At 44.3% G+C, this 7799-nt stretch overlaps 1 protein-coding gene across 12 annotated transcripts in view; it reads right to left on the bottom strand.

The window, feature by feature from the left end:
- The window catches only part of LOC148687636 (uncharacterized), a 57019-nt gene that overhangs the window by 6997 nt on the left and 42223 nt on the right, over positions 1-7799 (bottom strand). The gene's annotated exons all lie outside the window — the stretch shown is intronic.

The following is a 7799-nucleotide window of genomic DNA, read 5'->3' as shown; positions in this document are numbered from 1 at the left end:
TTGGGGGTGTACTTAGCCATGGGGAATATTGTGTTACATTCTCCTGATTATAATGCTGGTGCTTTTGTTCTGTTTTCTAACGTGCTTTTTGCACTGCAGTACCTGCTGCTAGGGGTGGCCCATCCCATTTTGCCACCTGAGGTGAAACAGGAAGTTGCTGCCTCCTCCCTCCCACCAAAGGCGGGGTCCTGCTGCTACCACATCTCCTCACTTGCACCAAATCCCATTTGTATGAAGTAAATGTCTGTTTACTCTCATCCACTGGACTGCAGTTGTCTGAAGCTGCAGTTCCTTGACGGGTTGAATCATCACCATCCCCACACACTACCTTCAAAACAAACATTGTTCTTTCTGCCCTTTTACCCTCATGACTATCCTGTGAGGTAGTTAGGTTGAAAGGCAGTGTCTGGCCCAGTGTCACTCAATGACCTCCATGACTGAATGGGGATTTGAACCTAAACCTTCCAGGTCTGAGACTGCCAGGGCTCTACTTTCCATACTGCACCTACATATTGATGACACCTTGTTCCACTCATCTGAATGATATTTCCTAGAGACTTATTGATGTTAAATAATAAAGGAAGCAAACTAGCCTCCTTAAGGGACCCCATGGAGTAGATTCTAGTGAGCAAAAAAAGTTGTCCTATACTAATGATGAAATGATTCTCAAAGAGGGGGGTATTAGGCTTGGAGGGAACCCCAGTTTCCAAAAATATTCAGGGCAGGGTACCTAATGGGGAAACGCCCCAAACAGCTTAATAAAGACAGAGCATGCTCAGTAAGCATAGAATCCTGACTGACTTGGGAGGGGTTGGGGGAACAGGAGAGAGAGAGAGAGAGAGAGAGAGAGAGAGAGAGAGAGAGAGAGAGAGAGAGAGTGAGAGAGTGTAATGAATGGAACGGAATGGAATGGAATGGAAGAAAGGATGTCGGGTTGGTCATAACAACACTGAATAGCAGCATTCCATGCTGCAATGTTTTGTTGCAAGTCTCACTTGTAATGATTTCCTGATATAACTTTCTTTGAGCATCAATACAACAAAACAAATGTGCACACAAAACTTCTAAACCATTTCAGTTAGTGCATTTGCTTATGCTCCTACACATTCTGTAGATGATACCACTGGCTTTTCTTAATAGGAAGGGTTATAAAGGCTTCCTGTTCCGGCAAGGACTTTGCCTAGTTCTCATTCATGGTGTGTTTAGTTTCCTGGCTCTGACCCCGACTTGACTCTTGGCTTACAGCTTCTGGCTCCCACTTGGAGACTGCTTGCAGTTCAGTTCTGATACTTCCAGACAGCAATTAAAGATCGTAGCTTTCTTTGGAGACAAGAGTTGACAACCTTATTAACCACAATGCACTGGGGCCCCAGAACACTGTTAGAACTGGACTGGGATGTCCACAGTACTAAAGAGGGCACAGTGCTCTGGTGATGTCTGAGACCCTGTTTACACACCCATGCTCACAACTCAAAACAGCATCAAGTGGCAACCTGTGTGAAAGAGCCCATCACTGCTCAGACACCATAGATAATGGCCTCAAACACAAGGGGTGGGCGGGTCTAAACTAAGAAAAGTTCCCTGAGCTCAAATGTAACAGAGAACTCTGGTTAGTTTAAAAATGGAAGCATATGTTTCTGGTGACAGTATCAAAGGAAGAGAGGAGGCTGCAAGCCTGAGGCTTGTTCAGATTCATTCACATAATACTAAACCATAATTTAGTGCTATGTCTGGACCAGCCCAGAGCTTCCTAAGAGAGATGCTACTGTGATGATGTTCACTGAATTCTTCACCGGGATTTTTATGTAACACTTTATGTTTCCTAAATGAGTGCCTCCTCAAGGACAGTTGTGAGAGAAAAAGCTGAACATCTGGACTAGGTCCAAGTATTGATTCTGAAGCTATCTGCATGGCTTTTCCTTAACTCACACAAGTGTGTGTGCTGCAGTGCACAGGCTGTGGAAGGACCAGGTGGACAGCGCCTGTCTCTTGAAAGAACCCTTGTGTGCTTCTACCCTGAAATCTCCTGATGTACCAAGTTTCAGGGCCAGTTTCCGCATGCATGAACTTCACTTAATCTATCATCACTCGATTACTCAGCTTCTGGGCCTGCTGCTTGAAATGGTGCCACCAAAAGATAATCGTCAGTTCAACATAACACAGCAGAATTTACTGAAAGAACTGGCTGCTTCCCACCATGTATTTTTGTGCTCGCATTTCACAGAATCGGGTCCTTTAACAGCTGGCCGAACTTTGTTATGATGAATACTCCGAGCTCTAATTGTTTGGTGAAAAATATTGCTCAGTGGCTATATAAACAATTTTAATTGGCTCAGGAGCCCCAAAATGTGCTTTTTTTGTTTGGCTGCCAAGCTGGCTTTCTCGCCTGCTAATTATGCTGAGCTCTAGCTTTTAGCAAAAACAGGAAATAAAGCATCCATTACTCAAATGACAACTTCTCACCCAGCCTGCATTTCAACATCCATTGTGTAATTTCCTACTCCTGAGCCCAGTTAAGAGCTAAACACATTTTAAAAACAAGTCGCCCCTTTTTGCAAGGGCCAGTGCTACAGTTTATGCTACCCATTAGTAGACTGCAGTGCTTGCAATTCTAGAAGCACTCAAAAGAGGTTAGCCGCACACCCAGCATGCATCCGTGTGAGAGAAGTCATTATCTCCCAGCTCCTGCTGCCTACCTATTTTCAATAAATAAGCCCACCACAGGACTTGTATCAGCCTTCAGGCAAGACAACAGGTAAAACTTCCCTGTGGGATTGCTAGTCATTGTCCTTCAGGGATAACCTCTTTCTATGCCGCTCAACAAAGGGTCATTGTCGAGCATCAGCTGCCCTCAATACACTCTCCCACCCCCCACCCCCCAATAGATTCAGCAGATTTGCTCAGCTTTATCTAGCAGCAAAGAAATAGATTATTGACTGTTTTACACAGATATAATTGGACAATTGTTCTCGTGGGAAGTCTCTGCTTTTGAAGTGAGAACTTGAAGAGCAGGAAGGAAGGAAGCTGTGACCTCTCTGAGGCGGAGAGGAGCTTGGGGACTTCACGCAGAAAGACCTCGCCTTTCCCTGGCATAGTAATGGTAGTTTGCTAGAAAGAGAAAAAGAGCAGATGGATGGCGGCTAACAGATTGTGGTTGAATCCTGACAAGACAGAAGTACTGTTTTGGGGGGACAGGAGGCGGTCAAGTGTGGAGGACTCCCTGGTCCTGAATGGGGTAACTGTGCCCCTGAAGGACCAGGTACGCAGCCTGGGAGTCATTTTGGACTCACAGCAATCCATGGAGGCGCAGGTCAATTCTGTGTCCAGGGCAGCTGTCTATCAGCTCCATCTGGAATGCAGGCTAAGACCCTACCTGCCTGCAGACTGTCTCGCCAGAGTGATGCATGCTCTAGTTATCTCCCGCTTGGACTACTGCAATATGCTCTACGTGGGGCTACCTTTGAAGGTGACCCAGAAACTACAACTACCGTAATTCAGAATGCAGCAGCTAGACTGGTGACAGGGAGCGGCCACCGAGACCACATAACACCAGTCTTGAAATATCTACATTGGCTCCCAGTACGTTTCCGAGCACAGTTCAAAGTGCTGTTTAAAGCCCTATACAGCCTCGGTCCAGTATACCTGAAGGAGCGTCTCCACCCCCAGCATTCTGCCCGGACACTGGGGTCCAGTACCAAGGGCCTTCTGGCGGTTCCCTCGTTGCGAGAAGCCAAGTTGCAGGGAACCAAGCCCTCCCATCAGATGTCAAAGAGAAAAACAGCTACCAGATTTTTAGAAGACATCTGAAGGCAGCCCTGTTTAGGGAGGCTTTTAATCTTTGATCGATTATTTTATTCTTCTGTTGGAAGCCGCCCAGAGTGGCTGGGGAAACCCAGCCAGGTGGGCAGGGTATAAATAATTTATTTATTATTATTATTATTATGATCAGCTAACCCCGTTCCATTGACGTGCGCTGGCACAGACACCTGCATTATTGAAACCTATGTGCAGGTGCAGACATCTATGCCAATGCATAGACATCCAGAGAGCAGGGCCAACGTCCATTCCGTGGTAACCATGCAGGGACCCCTTCATGGCTCAACAAATGTTCCCATTTTCAAACACCGACAGCTGGCTTGTCTACCACTTTGCAGACAAAACAGATAATCAGTTTGCTAAGTAGATACACAGTTCTCAATTTTTGCATTCACTTTTGTGGACAAGGTGGCAGTGAAGGCTAAATCCCGAGAAGCCCCATGCAGTTTCTCTTCCTCTTTCCTCTGCACACATTCACACAGAGCAGCAGTCCCCACTCTGCACTGCAGGCTTCGTGCTTCCAGCATAGCTATCTGCCTCTTGAGCCTCATTGCACACACACCCAAAAAACCCAAATGTGTCTACAAGGGATATCACACTATAGGGATTTGTGGGAGTATCCCACAAAGGATAAGATGCGTTTGGGACACTCTTCGCTTGATTGTGTGTGGGGAAAACCTTTTATCAAGGCGGAGTCCGTTCATGTTCTGTCCATGAAGATTTGGATAAGCTGTGCTCTGAGGGAAAGAGATAGTTCCAGCTTCTGATTCAGTGTGGCTGATGAGCTGAGCAAAAGCCTTATACGTCCTTTTCCCATAGCCTTTTATTTTTAAACACGGCAATTTATGCTCCTTCGCCATTTTTAGTTGCAGTTTCATAATGGGGTGAGAATATTCCTTCAGAAGAAAAATCGTACTGCTATCCAGCAGTAGAAAACACAGAAAGCACAGAGAATAATGTAATTGTTCAGATTGAGAAAGAAGTAGTAAAATTCATTTTTTTAAAAAAAAAAGTGTTTAGTTTTTTCTCAACATTAGCAAAGAGAACTACAACCATCTCATACACGCCTGCTTTGTTGTGAGTCCCATTGATATCAATGGTAGTGGTGTGTGTCTAGGTAAGTGTGTCTAGGACTGCAGCCTATATCACTGAGTGAACGTTCTTGGTCAGGTCTCCCCTCTAACCAATGTGAAGTACTTAGAATTTCCTGGAAGGTGACCAAGAACAGAACAACACCTTACATATGAGCACTGCAAACATATGCAAAATAGCAACCATGTCCCTGTTTTCCCCTCCATGGAGTTGGGAAGAGTAAACACTTAAGTCTTATTCTGTCTCTTTTCCCTGAAGAAATGCTCTAAGCCAGCCTGACCTTTCCCTACAGTTTAACCTTGGGCTATTCCAATGGATCATGTGCAACCATCTTCAGAATCGCCTCCCGCTTTTTGTATGGCAGTGGTAACAATGGTAGGCTACAAGCCAAGTCTGGCTAATTGTTTATTGCTGCCTGGCCTACTGACCAGGAGCCTCTCATGGAATCCTGCTACGTAACCTAGCAACATAGCTAAAACCCTTGAGTATATTTTAATGTTGCTTTTACTGCTGTTTTTATCTCTGTGTTGTTGTATATCATTTTTTCAACACTGTTGTCAGCTACCCTGAAAACACAATGTGCTTGAAGGCTGATCAGAGAAAGGGGGTAACTTGAGAAGTGGTTAGAGAGATTAGAGTGTTGGACTAAGACATGGGAGACCAGGCTTCCAATCCCCATGCAGCCATGGAGCTCACTGGGTGGCATTGGGCCAGGCACTGTCTCTTAGCTTAACCTACTTCACAGGGTTGTTGTGAGGACAAAATGGGGATAGAGAGAACCACATATGCCACCTTGAGCTCCTTGGGAAATAAATGTAATCAATAAATAAAAATAAGATAGAAGATAGCCGTTTGGGCACTTTTCTGGGAAAAGAGTTGGCCTACCACATCAGCTACCACAAGGAGAAGGGGACGACAGAGGATGAGATGGTTGGACAGTGTTCTCGAAGCTACGAACATAAGTTTGACCAAACTGCGGGAGGCAGTAGAAGACAGGAGTGCCTGGTGTGCTATGGTCCATGGGGTCACGAAGAGTTGGACACAACGACTAAACAACAACCACATCAGTTAGATACTGAACATACAGCTTTTGGCCAAATAAACTTATTGACCCCTATAAATTCTTAGAGTGGTTACTGATTTCTCATTTCCTCTCATTCTTAATATGCTACATTGCCTCATCTTGACTCATTGTCCTGCCTGGACTGATATGCACAGCACTCTTGCAGTTCCCTACTACCTTATATATTCTGCCTCTATATATGTAAGTTTCTTGGACGAAAGCCATTCTGTACCTGTCTACTTAGAATTATGCTTCACTGAATTCAATGGAAATTAATCCCACATAACTAGAATTGCAGGCAAAATTATCCTGGGTTGTTTCCTTATACTGAGATGCTCTTAGACAGGAATGACAGAGAGTAAAACACTATTTAAGCCCTACCTTAAAGGCAACGATTCAAGACAGTTAAATGTTGAGCAGATGCAAAGCACATATTTACAATAATTTTCTCTGTAAGATGGATGCTGAAATTCTCTTTTGGCTCTTATATGCCAAAACTTTGCAATAACTATTGGTGAAATGACACTTAAAGGTAAAGGGACCCCTGACCAGTAGGTCCAGTCGTGACTGACTCTGGGGTTGCAGCGCTCATCTTGCTTTACTGGCCGAGGGAGCCAGCGTACAGCTTCCAGGTCATGTGGCCAGCATGACAAAGCTGCTTCTGGTGAACCAGAGCAGCACACGGAAACAATGTTTACCTTCCCGCCGGAGTGGTACCTATTTATCTACTTGCACTTCAACATGCTTTTGGACTGCTAGGTTGGCAGGAGCAGGGACCAAGCAATGGGAGCTCACCCCGTCGCAGGGATTTGAACCACCGACCTTCTGATCAGCAAGCCCTATGCTCTGTGGTTTAACCCACAGCGCCACCCACGTCCCAAAATGACACTTGTAATCATGTTAATGTACTCGAAATATAGCTGTGGAGACAAACACAAAAACAGGGAAGAAATGAGAAAGCATTCACTCGACCAGTTACACAGGATTCAGAGAAAGCACTCGCTGTCTTTTTCAGGGCATATCTACACTGCAAACATATTTGTTTTAAAACCATTGTTTCTCCCAAAAAAACATGGGATATAGCTGTTTGGTGGGGCCAACCAAAATTCTCTAACAAGGTTTTCTTGCTATGTTCACCAGAACATAGCCAATGATGAGGGTAAGCTACACCATTAGGGCAAACATTAGGCCCTTTGAATTGTCCATAAAAGCACTGGATTCATAGGTTTCCATAGGCAAATTGCTAAGCTTATTGATTCTCTGCTGTTTAAATTAAAGTTTGATGTCCCGGAACAGACTATTTGGCACAAAGCACTAATAGGATGCAAAAGCACATATGTGCCGCCACAATGGAAACATTAACCTGCCACAGAGCAACAAATTGCATTGCTAAATGAGCTGCATATGCAGTTCAAACTTCGAAATACTTTTTGGAAATTTGCTGCAGGATGTGATGATGATGAAGAATCAACAACACAGATGACTTCAAAAGGGGGTTGTATTTATTTTTTAGGTTTTCTGCCTGGCCTTCAAGACAGGGTCCCAGGGCAGATTACAACAACAGAGTGAAATAAAATCCCTGAAATAAAATCTCTTGTGGCACCTTAAATACTAGCAAATTTATTGCAGTGTAAACTTTAGTATCTGTTGAAGTTGGTTCTAGTCAATGAAAGCTTATACTACAATAAATCTGTGAAGACAAGATACTATAAGTCTCTCTGTTGTTCATGCCGTGACAGTAAAAACCCACTTACCTCTCTGGGAGTTCTAATCCTGAAATGATAGTAACTACATTCTAAATGTTCTCCCATGATGTTTCAATGAAAAA

Source organism: Zootoca vivipara, chromosome 1 (assembly GCF_965207765.1).
Source record: "Zootoca vivipara chromosome 1, rZooViv2.hap1.1, whole genome shotgun sequence".
Taxonomy (NCBI): domain Eukaryota; kingdom Metazoa; phylum Chordata; class Lepidosauria; order Squamata; family Lacertidae; genus Zootoca; species Zootoca vivipara.
The sequence above is the reverse complement of the archived record's forward strand: the minus strand, read 5'-3'. Positions and strand labels throughout refer to the sequence as shown.